This window comes from Microcaecilia unicolor, chromosome 5, assembly GCF_901765095.1.
Source record: "Microcaecilia unicolor chromosome 5, aMicUni1.1, whole genome shotgun sequence".
Classification (NCBI taxonomy): domain Eukaryota; kingdom Metazoa; phylum Chordata; class Amphibia; order Gymnophiona; family Siphonopidae; genus Microcaecilia; species Microcaecilia unicolor.
The window spans coordinates 84,300,137-84,319,824 of record NC_044035.1 but is presented as its reverse complement, the minus strand read 5'-3'; positions in this window follow the sequence as shown (position 1 = coordinate 84,319,824).

The following is a 19,688-nucleotide window of genomic DNA, read 5'->3' as shown; positions in this document are numbered from 1 at the left end:
GGGATTCTCTTCTTTCTCATCCGGAATCTGCCCAGAGTAGACTTCTCCTGATCAGCCCAGAAAAGTGACTGTTTTGGGGGGGGCGTAGCCAGACCTCGCCAGGAGGGGGGGCCAGATCCCGAGGTGGGGGGGCACTGTTTAGCCGCCGCCCCCCCGAGCCGCCGCCGCCACCACATCGGACCCCCCCCCTGCCGGCCTGCCCACGATCCCCTTCAACCCCCCTCCCGCCACCAACTCTCCCCCGCCATCTCCGCCCGCCCTGTCGCCGCTAATGATACCTTTTTTGAAGAGAGACTTCCTTCCGCACTCGAGTAGCGCCTTTCTTCAACGAAGTTCCGGCGATCAGCTGTTTCGACGCAGGCAGCGTCACCAGCGTCGAAACAGCTGATTGCCGGACCTTCATTGAAGAAAGGCGCTACTCGAGCGCGGAAGGAAGTCTCTCTTCAAAAAAGGTATCATTTGCGGCAACGGGGCGGGCGGCGACGGCGGGGGAGAGTTGGTGGCGGGAGGGGGTTGAAGGGGATCGTGGGGCAGGGGGCCAGGGCCAAATCTACGGGGGCCCGTGCCCCCTCAGGCCCCACGTAGCTACGCCACTTATAATGTTCTGTTTGATGTTTTAACTGAAAGCCCAAGGGCTTTCAGTTAAAACATCAAACAGAACATTATAATCTTAGTCTGGGGAGGTTTTCTAGAAAGTCAACTGCTGAGCCACTGACTCTGCAACCTCTAGCTGAGAGGGCATTCCCCTTTTCTGCTTCCCAGCATGTGAGCTCCTTCTGATGTAAATTCCATTGGAGTTTCATCTGTCACATTTAGGAATCCATCACTGCATCACCCAGGGACCTGCTTGCTGCTCTAATAGAACTGGCTAAACATCTGAAGCTGTCATAGAGGCTGGTAAGTACTATTTTTATTCACATCTTTGGGGGATGGGAGGGGTCAGTAACCACTGAGGGAGAAAGAGGGGTCATATCTGGTCATTTAGGACACCTTCTTGTGCCTTATTCATTCTAAAAACAGGTCTAGATCAAAACGTTGAAGTTTTAGCCCTAGAAGTTTCTGGTTTTTCCATTATGGCTATAAAATGCCCAAGTGTTAGGAACGCCCTAAGCTTACCCTAATTTCACCTACAACATGCTCCCTTGTGGTTTGAATGCACTGCAGATGAACTGCATAGATAAATGTCTGCAAAATAGGTTTTGAAAATATCGATTTGGATGTTTTGAGAAGAAATACGTCCAAATACTATTTTATGACACTTTTTGGACTTATAAAGGCTCATTTTCAAAGCACAAAGACTTATAAAGTTATATAGGTTACTATCAGCTTATTTCGAAAGAGGACGTCCATCTTTCGACACAAATCGGAAGATGGAGTGGAGGAGTAGCCTAGTGGTTAGTGCAGTGGACTTTGATCCTGGGGAACTGAGTTTGATTCCCACTGCAGCTCCTTGTGACTCTGGGCAAGTCACTTAACCTCCATTGCCTCTGGTACAAAATAAGTACCTCAATATATGTAAACTGCTTTGAATGTAGTTGCAAAAGCCTCAGAAAGGCAGTATATCAAGTCCCATTGCTCCTCACAGGGTTGCCCAAATCGGCATAATCGAAAGCCGATTTTGGGCGTCCCCAACTGCTTTTCATTGCGGGGACGACCAAAGTTCCGGGGGGTGGGTCAGAGGCATAGTGAAGGTGGGACTTGGGCGTGCCTAACACATGGGAATCCTCGATCCATAATGGAAAAAAAAAGGGCGTCCCTGACGAGCTTAGCCCTGTCCCTGTAAGTTCAATAGCTGTCTGGACAATATTAACTGTCCATGCCTCAGAGGAGGACACAGAACACAATATTGGACCTTATTCCATAAAGATAAGTTCCGTAGGCAGAAAATAAGAGAAAACATTTTCTGAATAAAGCTCAGTTCAGTAAAAGAACTTCTGCTGATTGAGGTTCACACACGCCCAGCAGCAGATGCCTTACATGCACAGTAATATTCATGCAGACCAGCCATGATCTGGAATGTCATAGGATGAAGGTGAAAGAAGAAAGACTCAGGAGTAATCTAAGGAAATATTTGTTTATGAAAAGGGTGATGGATGTGTGAAATAGCCTCCCAGTGGATGTGGTAGAATTGAGGACGGTATCTAAACTCAGGAAAGTATGGGACAAGTACAGAAGAGCGCTGATGAAAAGGAAAGAAATGGTATGGATTGGCAGTTGGATAGGCCATATGGTCTTTGTCTGCTATCATTTTCAAGGTTTCTAGGTTTCTATTTAGAACACGTGATCTACCCACCCACGTAAGTTTCACCTAGACAAACTGTAATCTGTTTCTTTCCTCTACACATCCCATTCTGCCATTGCCTGGTTGTAAAAAGAGTTTCATATCAGAACAGTTGTCCTTGATAACTCTGAGAGTCATCAGAGATCAAAGAAGAATTTTTGGAGAATTATCAACTATTGATAATTCTCCAAAAATGCAGGCTGTTTTGGTTGAGCCTTAGGAAAGCAAATTCCTGCTGCCCTTAGTGCATTCTGTATTGGAAGATTGCTATATATGTTTAAAAAATGCACTGCATTTTTGGGCTGGAATCAGGAAGAAGATATAGTCCTTGAACATAGAGACACATTCAGGAACAAGATAAGCATTCTAACATGGTAAGTATGGCATTTCATTTTGACCTGGCATGATTGGAAATCAACAGCAAAAAAAAGTACCAAGGGTCTCCAGGATAGGGATAGCAGAATTGTATATTAAGACCCGACAGGGGCCATGTTTCAGCATAAGTGCTTGCGTCAGGGGTCCGTAAAAGATGATACAAACACATGAAGTTTACACAAAATAAAACCCTTATGTTATACACCTACTTGGGGATTTTATATGGTGACTAAAATTGCATGCACAAATCAGTGCATATTGCCGATTTGCACACGCAACTAATTCATGAGCCAATCAGCACAAATAATTGGTGCTAACAGCCTCTCAATTCAGGCTAAAATTAAATCAGGGGAAGACTAAAGTTTTGGTAATAACCAATCTGTTTGACTATGATCCCTGCAGCAATTTTAGCATTGACTGTATTTCTTATCCTTTGGATTCCACTCTCAATATTTTAGGGGTTGTTGTTGATTGACACTTAACCTTTGAATTTCAGGTATCCTTGGTGGTTACTAAGGGCCCAGTTTATTAAGCCACGCTGTAGGCACACTAGTGTTTTTAGCAAACGCTAACACTAGAGACACCCATATATTTCTATGGGTGTCTCTAGCATTAGTGTGTGCTAAAAATTAGCAAGCGCTAAAAACGCTAGGGCACCTTAGTAAACAGGGCCCTAAATCTTTTAGATTACTTTGGAGGCTGAAGCGCATTAGGCCCTTTTTTTTCAATTGATATTTTCAGATTACTTTTCCAATCACTTGTTTGACCCAATTTGATTATTGTAATTCTGTCTACGCAGCAGTGGCGTAGCCAGACCTGACATTTTGGGTGGGCCCAGAGCTAATATGGGTGGGCATTGTGTATATTGGTATATAGGTAAGTAGCAGAAGCATAATAAAGTGGCCCTTTTACTAAAGCTTAGTCACCCCCACCTTCACAATCTACATCAGCTATTCTCAACTATAATGTTCATGTAGGCAAAACACTGAACGCTGCAGTCTGTGGCACAACAAAAAAAAGAGCCCAAATATCATTTATGTTGTTAAAAATAAGACATGAGGGAAATATAAAGTCCTCTTGACAGAATTTACTTTTATTTCAACATCAATTAATTTACCCCATGCTGGGACAGACCAAGGGTCCATCGAGCCCAGCACCCTGTCACCAACAGCGGCCTAAAGAACAAGCAATTTGTCCCGCCCATCTTAGAAATACTGTATTCCCTCATCCATTCAATAACATTCTATGGCTTTTTCCTCCAGGAAGCCGTCCAACCCTTTTTTTGAAGTCCGCTAACTTAACTGCCTTAACAACCTTTTCTGGCAGCAAATTCCAGAGTCTAACTACGCGTTGAGTGAAGAAACATTTCCTCCAATTCGTTTTAAATTTATCACACTGCAGCTTCATCACATGCCCCCTTGTCCTAGTATTTTTGGAAAGCGTAAACAGACGCTCCACATCAACCCGTTCCATTCCACTCATTATCTTATAGACCTCTATCATATCTCCCCTCAGCCGCCTTTTCTCCAAGCTGAAGAGCCCCAGCCTCTTCAGCCTATCCTGATAGGGAAGCCGTCCCATCGCCTGTATCATCTTTGTCGCCCTTCTCTGCACCTTTTCCAATTCCACTATGTCTTTTTTGAGGTGCGGCGACCAGAATTGAACACAATACTCGAGGTGCGGTCGCACCATGGAGCGATACAACGGCAGAATAATATCCTTATTTTTGTTTTCCATCCCTTTCCTAATGATACCCAATATTCTATTTGTTTTCCTAGCCACAGGAACACATTGAGCAGAAGTTTTCAACGTATCATCAACGACGACACCTATATCCCTTTCTCAGTCCGTGACTCCCAATGCTGAACCTTGCATGACGTAGTTATAGTTTGGGTTCCTCTTTCCCACATGCATCACTTTGCACTTGTTCACATTAAACGTCATCTGCCATTTAGACACCCAGTCTCCCAAGAGACTTCTCAGAGCCTATGTTGCAAGCCTTAACACTAATTCCAACAACAAAGGCACAAACCTCATCAATTACAGAATAAAGGACCAAATTAGAAATTGTCCTGTAACCTAGCATCAGCCCTTCCCTTCTCACCCATCTATCCCCGTAGCCTGGTATCAGCTTTACCCATACCTACCCCCCCCCCCCCCAATCCATCTCCATAGCCTGGCATCTGCGCTTCCTTTCCTTTCCTACCCAACCCCATAGCCCAGCATCAGACCTTCCCTTCTCTATCTTACCCCCCATCCATCCCTGTAGCCCTTCCCTACCCCACCATCCATCCCATAGCTAGGCATCAGCCCTACCTTAACCCCCTCCAACCCTGTAGCCTAACGTCAGCCCTGTCCTACCCTCTATCCATCGCCCCATTGTCTGGCATCTCCTCCCTACCCACCCTGAACAACATCAGCATTAAATATACTGTTTTTTAAAAATATATGCTGGGCACTGCAGAGCCCACCTCAACCCAGAAACCCACCTACATTAAATTTAAAACTTTTAACAAAAAAATGTTTTAACTTGGGCACTGCAGAGTATCCCCACCAACATTAATTAAATTTTATTAGTGTGCAGGTTAAAATTTTTAAAAGATTGTATATTTGTCATGGTGGTTCCTTGGTGGGTTTTTGGGTGGAGGGTGGGCTGTTTACTGCCTAGCGAAAAAAGGTATATTTAGTGCCCTAGGCAGTGAAGAGCCCACCCTACCCAGAAGCCCACCGGCACCACCAGCTAGCAGCATTACACTAACTTTACATTTTAAGTAAAATTTATTTTATTTTTGTACATGGGCAGCTGGGCTTTGGTAAAGGTGCAGCCTCAGAGAACCCAGCATATTGTTCTCCCCTCCATGTGGCCTGTTGTTGTGGTGCCACGGAGGAGTTCTGAGGCCTGGGGGGGAGGGGGCTCAAGGCTGATCGTTCCAGCTGCAGCGGACACTGACCAGCAGATGGCAAATTTCACCATGCAGCACTGCAGCGCCGTCGGCTGCACAAGGGGGGGGGGGGAGAGTAAGAGTATGGCAAAAAGCAGGAGCAGAGGTCACACCGGAACTCTGCAACAGTAGCGGTAGCGGCAGTGAGCAACAGTAGCAGCACCGGCGTCCAGCTGCAGCGCTATTGCCTACAACTTCCGGGTCAATTCAGGACCCATTCGACCCGCCCGGTGCCCGCACTAAAAAAAACAAAACGAAACAAAAAAAAAATGTAGGGACAATCGCGGCAGGACTGGAGAGCTGCCAGATGTCTGGGTGGGCCTGAGCTGTGATTGGATGGGCCTGGGCCCACCCAGGCCCACCCGTAGCTACGCCCCTGCTACGCAGGGTGTAAAGAATGTATTTTAAAGAAACTGCAAACTGCCCAAAATACTGGGGCTAGACTTGTCATGCATGTACCGTGCTTTGAGAGGGCTACTGCTTTGCTGATACATTTGCATTAGCTTCCTATTAGTGCCAAGATTGTATTGAAACTTTGTGCTCTCATATTTCAGATTTCATATGGTATTGCCCCTGACTATATGTTGCCCGTTGTTACTTTCCCTTCTCGCAATTCAATCTTTGCTGCAAGAGACTACCTGCGTCTTAATTTTCCTACCTGTAAGAAAGTAGTTTATAAATCTATATATTCAGCTAGTTTTTCACACCAAGGTACTAAATGGTGGAATTCCTTGCTGAAATGTATAAGATTGCAACATGATTATTTTTTTTTTGTTTTTTAAATCTTTCCTTTTCAAATTTCTGTCAATTGATCCTGGTGCCTAATCTCCCTTTCAAAGCAAACACAGGGTAGAAGAGAACGAAGTCCAAGTGACCAGCCCAAACACAGAAGTAAGAGTTCCAAACAAAGTTTATTGGGACCCTACATGGTCCGTGTTTTGGCAGTCTATCCCTTCGATATTCACAATTATTTAACCTGCCAGACACGGCCGCTGACCAGTTAAATAGCATATCGACGCCTAACTGCTAATATTCAGCAGGAGATAACCAGTTATCTCCGCTGAATATTAGTGGTTAGTGGCTAACGCATAACCGGTTATATCGCGCAACTTATTCGGTTAGGTGCCAATATTCAGTGCCTAACCAGATAAGTCTAGAGATGTCCTATCTTTAACCGCTAAAAAGGTAACCGGTTAACGCTGAATATTGGCAAAACCCATTCATTTTTTAGCGGTTAAAAAATACTCGGATATTCAATGCCAGTCCCTGGAAATGGCCCAGCATTCCATATCTGGGTTTAACACTGTCCACCCTGCTGAACATTGGGCCCTATCTCCAGGATTCTATATATCGCACTGAGATTTCCACGCAGAAATCGAAGCATATTCCATAAAAATGCACATAACTTAATTAATTAACAAGTTAATCAGCACTGATAACTGGATGTTAACAAGCAATCATCAGCACTAGTTACCATTAATTAGAATTTATGTGCACTATCCACTAAGCGTATTCTGCAAAGCGGGGCACGTAAATTCTAATGCACACTGCCGAAAAGGGAGCATGGCTATGGGTGTGGAATGGGTGGGTCATGGGCCTTCCAGAAAACTTTGCGCAGGGTTAAAGAATACACCTGCTCTGCGCCTAACTTAAGCACTGGTATTAATACTAAGTTTTACTTGGCATAAATGGCTGCGCCTAGACTTACACTTTACTTTTCTCAGTCCCAGCTATTATTTCTCTCACCACTCCATCTTCACTCTTCAGTTTTCTCACAAACAATTTCTAAACAATTTAAGTCTTGCCTCAGTAGTGCTAATTGTCCAACAATGATTTATGGCAATTAAAACAGCACTAAATTCTTCATAGGCTTCAATTCATTTTATAAACTTCTTTAAGGTACTTATCTTAAGTATGTACGGACTAGGGGCTCAAAGATGGTCTGACATGCATGTTTCGCCTCCCGGCTGTTTCAAGGACTTCCCCCTTATGCTGTTCTAGTGCCAGCTCAACATAATTATTAAAGGAACTACGGAGTGGTGAGAGAAATAACAGCTGGGACTGAGAAAAGCAAAGTGTGATTGGAGATTAAGGTTTCAGTAAAGGATTGATATTTAACACTGCCTGCATTCAGTAGAGTGCGCCTAGACTTAGACACTGTCATGGCTGCTCAGCATGTTCTATATACAGTGTGGAAATTTGGGCTTAGTCTATAAATTAAAGCATACTGTATACAATGCACTTAGGCAAATTTCATTTTGGCGCCAAATTTTTAGGCGTGATATATCAATTCTATTCCTATATGTATAATGTGAAAGTTTTATTTTGTATAAAGTTCATTTGTTTGTATAATCTTTTTACAGACCCCTGATGCAAGCACTGGTGCTTTTTTGTTGTTGCTTTCTACTGTGTGCTTTGGACTCCTTCCCATCTTGTCGATGACTGGAAATCAGACAGCTATCCTTTAGGAGTTTGGTATCATTTTAGCACAATATGTGATTGGTTGTTTGGATTTTGCTCACACCTTTTCAGTAGTAGCTCAAGGTGAGTTATATACATTAGGTGTGGGTCTTGGAACATAAAGTGTTGTTTGTAAGGTGGCTTGATGGTGGGGAGGGTGAGAGAAATTGAAAAGGAATATCTTTCTATATAAAAAGCAACACCAACGTTCTATGAAGCCTCCAGCCGGAAGTGTGAAGGGGGCGAGATATCCGGTTTCCCTATGAGTGTCTGCCCCGCCCTCTCTGTAACACAGTCAGTGAAGGAAAACAGCAAAGCACGAAATCAAATCGCTGGCTCTGTAACAGTGAAGGACTCAGAGGGGGGAGGGGAGAGAGGCCAGAGGGCAGGGACACACACACTCCCACATGCACACAAAAGAAAACATTGCTAGCTCCCGTTTCATTTGCATCAGAAACGGGGCTTTTTTACTAGTATTTATATATTTTTGTAGGGTAGGAGTTTTGGATTTAGCTCATACTTTTTCAGTAGTAGCTTGAGGTGAGCTATATTCAGGCACCCTAGGTAATTCCTTGTCCTTGGAGGACTTACAACATAAGGAGCCCTTTAACTAACCTGCGCTAAAAGGTGGCCTGTGCTATGACTGGTGCGCGGGTTTCCCTGCACGGTGAGGCCACTTTTAGTGCAATTGTAAAAAGGCCGATTTTTCATTTCCTCAGTTCTACAAACTCCTAACCCAGATTTTGCTACAGCTTGGTAAAAGAGCCCCAAAGTGATATACAAATATCGTGAATGTTTTCATAGCCATTCATTCAGAAAATGAATAATCTGCCATTTTCTGGCTGAATTGGAAATGGCCTTAGAGCATGGGAAAGACCGGCACACAGGAGTGCTAAGGCCTCTTTCTACTACAACTTAGTAGAAGGACCCCCTAGAATGGAGTCAGTACTGAATGGAAATGCATCGATAGCATGTTGAGAAACATAGCATGTGTCTTAGCTGGTGTTTGTAGTAGAGGATTTAAATACAAATCCATACATGCATCCAGCTTTTCCTACCTCTGCACGCAATTATGGAATGAACTACCAAATATCATAAAAACAATGCATGACTTGACAACCTTCCGGAAATTACTGAAGACGAACCCGTTCAAAGAGACCTACAAAAAGAATCCTCCAAAAATAACTTGACTCTTAACTACACCAGAACCAACCAATATTGATTTCTTTTAATTTGTTTACCTTATCACATTACCATATTGAATATTAAATCCTATCCTACTCTACTTATATGTTATGTATTATCTATTTATTTACCCTAATTTTATTTCCTGATACTCTTCGCACCTTAATTGTAACAATTTTACTGAACTACTCATTCTGTTAATAATGATTGCCATTGCGACAACAAATGCAGCAAATAAATACAGATGATTGCATAGTCTGTATTGTAGACTAGGAAGTCTTTAGTATATAGTATAAGCCAGCCTTATGGTACAAGAAAATGTTTTCACTGCAGAAATGACAAGGCTCTAATCACAGTTAATTTTCTATCAGAGAACTGATGATGGAGTGTAAGAGTATCCTAATGGTTAGAGCAGCTGGTTGAGGACCAGAGAAGCACAATTCAAATCCCACTGCAACTCCTTGGACAAGTCACTTAATCCTCCGTTACTTCAGGTACAAATGTGAAAGGCAATTCTGTAAGCTGGTGCCTAAATGTAGGTTCCAATATTGCACCTAGTTTCTAGAATAGTAGATTGTGTTCATATTTTTGCTGCCAATAATTGGCAATTATGCACATACATACTAGGCAAATTCTATAAGCAATGAGGGGAATTCTGTATATGGCACCTTAAAAATCAGAGTCGAAAAACCACGCGGTGTAATTCTATAAACTATGCCTAAAGTTAGGCATAGTTTATAGAAAACGCTCAAGTACCGTTCTTGTGACTAAAATTTAGTCGCACCCATTTAGGCCACCTAAAACCAAGCCTAAATACCTGTGCCTAAGTTAGGGTCAGATCGGGTGTATTCTATAATAGTGTGCATAGTTTTTTGAAGCGCCCACAACTCATCCATTCCACGCCCATGGATATGCCCCTTTTTCAACTGCACACATAAGAATTTACATGCACCACATTATAGAAAACGCTTAGAAAGGTGCGCACAATAATTCTAATTAATGCCAAATATTGCCGCTAATTGCTTGTTAAATACCAATTATCGGTGCTGACCAGCTTCTTTAATTAAGTTGTGCATGCAATTTGGCCATGCAGACAAATTAACGCACACAACTTAAGGCGCTATATATAGAATTTGGGGGAATGTGAGTTCTATAAATAATGCTTAAAATTGCACATGCACATGCAAATTTGGGTGTGTGCTCACACAATTTAATTAAGTAATGAGTCTGTTAGTGCCATTAATTGAGCAGTAACAATCAATTATTGGTGCTAATTGGCAACGAGTTAGATTTACACGTGTAGCTTGCTAAGCGCTATTCTATAAAGATGCATGCGCCAATCCTTTAGCGTGTAACTGAAAAGGGGGCATGGCCATGGGAGGGGCATGGGTGGGTCAGGGCCTTTCACTTAAGATGTGTGCACGGGGGATCCACACCTAATTTAGGCACAGGAATTTATGCCAGGGTTCAGTTGGTACAAATCCTTATGCTTAAAATTTGGGAGTGTATCCTGGTATTACGTACTATTCTATAGACAGCATCCAACTCATAGCACTGTTTATAGAATAGCATTCAACGTGCATTTTTTATTGAATTTAGTCCTTAATGTGCAACTGTCAGGCAGGCATACACCTGGGTGGCAATCCAAGCAAAAAAAGGAGGGTCATCACAATTTCCACAAACAGTCATGCTGCACCAGCGAGGATGGAAGTGACGTTTGGTTGCCATGCCCTACAGTGCATATTGTTCCAGCGCTCTTAGGGCTTTCTCCCACTTATAGACTCTGCGGAGTTTACTTTATTTGCACTGCTATGATCCCTGAGGAAGGCTTCATGCCGAAACATGGCCCCAATTTGACTGCCCCTATCGGACCGACCGTTCACTTGTCTATTAGATTGTAAGCTCTTTGAGCAGGGACTGTCTCTCTTTGTTAAATTGTACAGCACTGCGTAACCCTAGTAGCGCTCTAGAAATGTTAAGTAGTAGTAGTAGTAGTAGTAGTTTGTATCAGTATATTTTGGCAAATAAACTCTTGGACACTCTTACTCCCTGTTTGCCTTGGTCATTTGGAACTTTCTTCACGTACACCTGGGTGGAGCATGGGCGTGCCACCAAGTGGTGCGCACAACTCATAGTACACTATAAATTGTGTGCATTGCATGGCACACTTAGGCACGCCCACTTCTGTCTGCCATTGATCTGTTGTGAGTAGGCACACCTTGTACTTACAGTATACTCTATAAAGTAGGGTTGTCCAACCTTGGTCCTCGAGGGCCACAATCCAGTTGGGCTTTCAGGATTTCCCCAATGAATATGCATGCGATCTATTTGCATGTGCTACCTCTATTGTATGCAAATAGATCGCATGCATATTCATTGGGGAAGTCCTGAAAACCCGAGCTGGCGAGGGCCGAGGTTGGACACCTGCTTAGGTGAGCCCTTAGGCCATTATAGAACTGGCACTAAACCGCTTTGTGGTACCTAAAATGAGATACCAATTTCGAGAATTGCCACCTTATATCGTAAGCTCTCCAGAAAATACCTACTGCATCTGTCATTCACCTTGAGCTACTAAATGCAAATACAATTCTGAAACCCTCCTGAGTCACACACCCAGCATAATAACTGCAGCCTTGTTATTCATGCTGCAAAATACATCAATTTGGGCCAGCCCAGAGAACATACCTCTCTTTCCTTCAAAGACTGAGTCCTGTGCAGAATTATTATACATCTTTCAGTTTCGCAGACTAGAGATCATTGTAAAAGGAAAAAGCCCAAATAATCCCCTTGCTTTATAATCAAAGCATATATTTTATTCATTTTGTGCTATGTTTAACAAATCAACATATGCTGGGTTGGACATGAATCTGCTAGTTTGATTTAACACTATCTTCAGAGAACATAAGTAGTTTGTCTGTGACTGCAAGAGGTATCGCACTGGAAAACTCTTTTATACAAACTCATAAAAATAAGAAGTGAAGATAGTAAGAGATCACTCATACCAGCTCTTCTCACAGAATATTTTCATATGGGGAAAATAAAACAAGGAAATGTCTCTCTGGTATAAACAGTCTTCTTCACAGCTACAGGTGGCACATTGCCAGGAGCACATTGCGTAAACAAAACTCACCTCAGCTTGGGCCTGCTCTACTAAGCTTTTTTGTACCAGTGATAGTGGGAGTAGTGTGAAAGAAATCGAAGCAGGTTACTGTGAAAAGATGTAATTGGAGTCCTGTACCTGGCTCAAAAATCTACCAATGGCTGGAGTCCTACAAGTATTGCTTTAGGCTTTCTGTATTTACAGGTCTGATGGCAATGAGAATTGGACACTTGGAGCGAATGCTGAAACCACAATTTCTTTTTTTAGAAAAGGTATTCCATGTAATAGCTTCTACTGTACCTACAGTAACCTGGCAATGAAAATGTTCTAGTAGTACACCAATTGCCTCCAGATTTTCATGGCCAGTTGATCCAGTTTTGTTCTTACCCCACTGCCTGCTTGAACTGCCCATCTAGTGTCTTTAGTGATTTCTCTATGAAAAGCCAGACTGTCTGTTTGTGCAGGCAATGGGATAATTACAGGTCTGAATCAGCCTGTACACTTGTCCTTTAGATTGTAAGCTCTTTGAGCAGGGACTGTCCTTCTATGTTAAAATGTACAGCGCTGCGTAACCCTAGTAGTGCTTTAGAAATGTTAAATAGTAGTAGTAGTAGTAGCCGGCGGTGGGAGGCAGGGCTGGTGGATGGGAGGCAGGGATAGTGCTGGACAGACTTATACGGTCTGTGCCAGAGCCAGTGGTGGGAGGCGGGACTGGTGGTTGGGAGGCGGGGATAGCGCTGGGCAGACTTATACGGTCTGTGCCAGAGCCGGTGGTGGGAGGTGGAGGTGGGGATAGTGCTGGGCAGACTTATACGGTCTGTGCCCTGAAGAGGACAGGTACAAATCAAGGTAGGGTATACACAAAAAGTAGCACATATGAGTTGATCTTGTTGGGCAGACTAGATGGACCGTGCAGGTCTTTTTCTGCCGTCATCTACTATGTTACTATGTTACTATGTTGGCAACCTGATGTTCAGGGACAGAGCCAGGGTTTTTGTTCCCCTCTCCCTGCAAACTAGAAATCAGCTCCCCTTCCTGCCTACCACTGTCCCCTACCTCTGCTGCTGCATGGTGCAAGAAGGAATTCCAAGGCAAGTCTTGCAACTTCCGGTGCCATGAGACTTAAACTGGAATTCTTTCCTATACCATGTGGCTTAAAGCTAAAGAGCCCAAACGGCGCTCCATGTTGAGCACACTGATTCCCACCCCAAAGTCAAGCGCCAGTATTTACGCCAGCTGAAACCTGGTATAAATGCTGGCTCCCAACTTCTGGCATTTTAGAGCAGAAATAGGGCTATTCTATAACCCAATGCACAACTTTTTGAAATGCCCTTGCCCCTCCCCTGGCCACATACCCTTTTGAGTTGCACGTGGGGTTATAGAATAGCGTGCAAGCAGATGCGCCTACAAATCCTAATTATTGTCAATTAACTGCAATATTTGATTATTACCATCAATTATTTGATAGTTAATAGCTCATTAGGATGTGTGCATGTCTTGACTCCATGCTCAATTTTCAGCACCATAATCTTAGCGCCATATATTGAATCCGGGAGATATTGCAAACAGTAAAGCATGAATGCGATCAGTTTTACAGAATCAGTATATCACTAGTAGGACCTGACTTGATATCCACAAGCTGGAAAAGGTACAATCCAAACAAACCTTCCCTCATTGAACTCCACTATTATTGCAGCCATAGTCAACATTCACACTTACCACTTATTAATAATCTACCCAACATAAATTTTTAAAAAATGCTTTTAGATCATATCAGAAACACATTTGTCCTACACTTTCCACATGTGATGCTTTTCAGGATAAAGCCAGTAGCTCAGCATTCTACATGCTGCAGTTCCGTGACTGAAATAAGGATGCCACAAGAAGACAGCACCCACCCTCAGAGGGAAACACATCTACATTTATGGTAAGGTTGCAGTGATTGGCTGAAAAGAGAGAAGAATTGAGCCAATTTTCTTTCCTGAGCCAAGAAAATGCTTGGTTAGAAAAAAAATGTTTTACTTATGTGTAGAATCCCTAGTACAGCTGAACTGGATTTTGTTTGGGGGGGGGGGGGGGGGGAGACAAAGCAGGGAATGGTGTGTGCAGCATAAGGTCCTAAAATATGGAGCATAAGAACAATATCTGACACTGGCTATAAAAACATACCAGTGTCAAGGTATTTCAGAGCCAGGTCCTTGAGCTGAATATTGCAGCATTGTACCTACCAGGAGTACTTCAGCTCTGATTGTTGTGCCTGCTTGAAAACCGCCTGTCCTAACTTCTAACCGGGTCTCATGAACACCAGAAAGCAGTACTGAGCAAGCAGTGTGCAGTGGGAGAAATAACGTCAAAAGAATTTGTTTCTCCCTTTTCTCCTTAAAAGGACTTACTTGATAGAGTCATCGTACCATGCCTCAGTATGTGTCTGGTCAGTTAAACTGCTGCTAAAAAGGCACTGATCACCTACTTTATTTTCCTTAGCCAGGAGGTTAAAAAAATGCTGTGTCTGGGGATTATAGATAGGGCTTCTGATTGAAAGTCATAATCAGAAAACCCTGATAAAACTCCCCTGTGGGGGAAATTGGGTTTTCTGGTTCTAACCAATAAACTCTAAAAATCACCCTATCTTGCTGCATTCTGTTGATGTAATCCAGCTCTTGCCATTTTTGCTGCATGATATAATGGGAGTGGGTTCAGCCTCTCTTCCTGGCCATGGTCAGATGCAGAGAAAGCTGTGGCCATGCCAAACTGGACCTGACAGCTGCTGTGCAACCACACAGAGTAGAAGTAATCCATGGCTGAGAGCAGGATGAAGACACTGGAAGACAGTACTGGGGTCAGTGAGGGGTAAGATCAGTGCGTTTTATCTAGCGAGAAAGGTGCCGGTACTCAAATGCCAGGCCACCCTTCAGGGGTGGGGGAGGGACCCTCCCCCCTCCCCACAATAGCCAGGCCCCCTGCAACCACTCACAGAATCTATGACAAGGCAGAATTGGTGTGTAGAGCCTGAGGTTTTTCATTAAAACTTGGAGACCAGGGGTCAAATTTAGCAGACAATGGAAAAGGTGCCGGTACTCAGTACCCCCAAGTACCCCCTCAAAAAAAAAAAGCCCTGGGTAAGATACTGGGGGAGAGTGCACAGGATGGGTGATTGAAATAAACACTACCAGCAAGTGATAATGAAAGTATGACTGCTGAGGTGAGACATGATATGGGACTGAGAAAGAGAGACTGCAGGGGATGAGTGTGGGAGGGGGTAAGGGAGTGAGAGAAATGAGAGAAGGGAGAGAGACTGAGTGGGAATTAAGACTATTGGGGCCGACTAGAGAGACAAAGAAAATCCACCAATTTTACATTTTTAATAAGGTCATGAAAAAAAATGGAATCTGTCTAAAAAAATGCATACATTTTATTTCACAAATACGTGGAAAGTAATTCTATAAATTAGCACCAAAAGATAGCTGCCAATTGTGTGCACAAGTTATAGAATAATAGCACATATGAGTATGATTGGCTCCACTAATTGGCAATTATGCATTTAAGTTCTAGATGCTATTATATAACATAGATACTAAAATCTCTTAATGTGCAAGTGTGAGGGATGCAAACATATGTGGAGCATGGGTAGGTCATGGATGTATCTTAGAAATACATGTGTAATACAGAATGCTATAAATTATGTGCACAATTAGGCACCAACAGTTACAACTGCTATTGATTTTGCCTACCTGTAGGCACCTAACTTTAGGTGCACCAATGCCACTATATAATTTTAGTACCCTACCAAAACCCCTAATAGTGCTGAAAATAAACACTCAAATTTTATAATTTATAAATTTGCTAGAATCAAACCCCCTAATTATAGGCAAGGCCACCTATTTCCTGTGGCAGCGTGAGGGTATATCCTATGGCTCATGATTCTAATATGTTATATATCAGCATATATAAATTTGCACATTGGTTACCTACTTGGGTACACCTCTCATCTATCTATCTATCTATCTATCTATCTATCTATCTATCTATCTATCTATCTATCTATCTATCTATCTATCTCAATGATAGCACACGCTGATGGCCAAAATACTGCAGGATGCCTCAACTTGTCCCACAGTAGTGCCCTGTTAACACGTGAAAGGCCCACATTAGGCCTACTGTGCCTTAGTAAAAGGGCCCCTTGTTAACTAGAGGCCATGTTTACTAAGGTGTACTAACATTTTTAGTGCACACTAAAACTTAGCACGTGTTAATGCTAGAGAAACCCATAGGAATACATGGGTGTCTCTAGCATTAGCGTGCCTTAAAAATGCTAGCATATCTTCAGCACAGCTTAGTAAACAGGGCCCTAAGGTGCCGATTGGCATTAAGTACCAATAATAGCTCTTAAGTGGTGTTAATGGGTGCTAATTACCATTAATCTGTAGGTACAGGAGGAACTACACTTAGGCAGTATTTTATAAACATATTCCCTAATTGTTTAAAAGTTACAGAAAATTGCACACACAAATTTAGGCATGAACACAATTTATTTAAATGAGATAATTAGCACCAATAATTGTCTTTTCAACAAGCAATTATTGGCACTAATTAGATTTAATTAGTGTTTATGCATGTAAATGTAGGCACAGGATCGATGGCTAAATTTTATATGCAATTTAAAAAAAGGGGGTGCGGAAATTGGGGGGGTCATGGGCAGAACGTGGGTGTTCTAAGCATTTATGTGCTTTGTTATTGTATAAGGTGGGGGGGATACATGCCTAATTTAGGTGAGTACATTTGCACCACATTTCAGTTGGTGCAAATGGCCACGTCTAAAGTTAGGTGCGATTCCCGGGCATAAGGGCTATTCTATAAACTGCGCCTAAATTTAAGTGCAGTTTTTGAATAGTGCTTTTTTTAACACTGATTCTTTTGCACCATATACACAATTTAGTCCATAGCGCCTAAAGGGGCGTGCCCATGGGTGGGCCAGAGGCATTTCTTGCAGTTGCGTGCGTATGTTACAGAATACTATCACTTACACGCCCAACTGATAATTTTAGGCATCAGCATTTACATCAGCCTTTGACATGGCGTGCTGTCACCTAAAGTTAGGTGCATGCATGCCGACTAATGCCTTAATTTATAATGGTAATTTCGTATGCGATTGCCATTACAGATGTGCGCTCTTTCCTTTTTTTCTGTCTTTAAGCCTCATAATTGTAACTTCTTTGCTCTCTGAAGCCTACACCTTCCTAACACAAACTTTTCTCTCTCTGAAATCCAAGGAAGAAATGGTAAGAAAATGGTGCTGGTCTCAGATTCATGCTGAGATCTCCATGTATGAGATTTGGGTCATTTTACAGCTGCGACAAATATGGCCTTAGTGCGTGGGAAAAACCCTCACAAGGGTGCGCTAAAGCCACCTTTTGCCACAGCTTAGTACAACAGCCCTGTAAAATTTAAGATAAAAAATAATTATGTACTGGTAGAGTCATTGCTTCTTTAAGAGGCTCAGGGTTCCTTTTACTAAGCAGTGATAAACCCAACTCAAGCTTACTGCTCGCTACACAGGAAGTACCACAAGGCTACCGCAGCAGCCCGGTGGTACTTCCCACTCCTAGCATGCTGTCATTTCCAGTGCTACAAAACATTATTTTTGTAGCGCCGGAGTGTACCCTGTGGTAATCAGGTTAACTGCCCGGTTACTGCTGGGTTAACGCTGGAGCCCTTACCGCCACCTCAATGGGTGGCGTTAAGAGCTCCCCCCCCAAATGGCCGTGCAGCAAGTGCTTTACTTGCAGCATGGCCATTTCCTGCAGGAAGTCGAAACTTCCCTTTTGCCAGCTGCAGTAAAAGAGGGCCTAGGCACGCATGTAAAACACGCGCCGACACCAGAGTCTGCTCCCTTTTGCCGCAGCTTGGTAAAAGGAGCTCTCAATGAATTGCAAGAGCCCCCAAAATATTAGGCCATGGTGCCCTTCTTCCTGTAAAGAAGTACCCTGGATATTTCTGTACTGAAATTTGGATAAAGTGTGTACTTGGGACATGATGTGCTTCTTGTGGTAGGAGGAGGAAAAGATTCAGACATGTTTGTGGGCTGTTATCTTCTAACCAATGAGATAATAATCCCATAAGTAGAAGGGGTTTTTTTGATTAAGAAAGTGATGAGAAATTTTCTTCCTCTTCAGGGTCTGTCATGTGGCAAACTGCAATAGAGGTTTTTCTTCTTGAGTCAACTAAGGTCTGCTTTCCCTTTTGCTCTCAGGCTCCTAACAAGCTGAAATACCCCCTAGTGAGGATGCTGTTTGAATTTCTCTAAAATCAGAATGATGTCTCATAGGGAACCTGATCCTGGAGAATCTTTGCAATAGTTTTTGTTGAACTCTTGCCATCTTATAAACATGAAGGCATAGCAAAGGCAATGCTATAACTAGGCACCCGCGATTAGCTGCTCCTTTGCACACATATATGCACAAAAAAGTAGCACTTACATGTGTTAGCACCCTAGGGGGTCCTTATATTAAGGTGTGCTAACAGATTAGCAAGTGCTAAATGATAAGACACCCATAAGAATATAATGGGCATCTTATCATTTAGCTCATGCTAATCATTAGCATGCACTAAATCCATTAGTGTACCTTAGTAAAAGGACCCCTATTAGGGTACACATAAGTCCTATAGCATGTATATGCATAAGGGGCATGCACGTGGGTGCAACTTGGGATGGGCATGGGCAGGGCTCCCCGTTGGGCACGTAACTTACAGAATTTGTGTTATGTGTGCCCTTGCCGCATTTAGGGGTCCTTTTACTAAGGTGTGCTGAAAAATGGCCTGTGGTAGTGTAGATGCATGTTTTGGGTGCACACAGAATTATTTTTTAGCACACCTACAAAAAAAATGCCTTTTTTTTTGCCAAAAATGGACGTGCGGCAAAATGAAAATTGCCGCACATCCATTTTGGGTCTGAGACCTTAGCGCAAGCCATTGACCTAGCGGTAAGGTCTCACACAGTAACCAGGTGGTAATGGTCTACTTGCATCAAATTCCACTTGATGCGTGTAGCTGCTGTGCACCAGAAAATAAAAAATATTTTTCAGACGCGTGTAGTGGATGCGCACCAAAATTGAAATTACCGCAAGGGCCACGCAGTAACCGGGCAGTAACTCCAATTTGGTGCACGTTGGGAATGCGTAGGTGCCTACAAGACTTAGTAAAAGGGCCCCTTAGGTACCTGCAGGTACACCAACTCTATGGATGGTATAACTACAGGCATCTACATGCAAGGCACACTGATACTAGGTTATTCTAGTATTCTGTAACAGAATCTAGGTGCCCAGCCAGCTTATTTTCGAAGGAGATT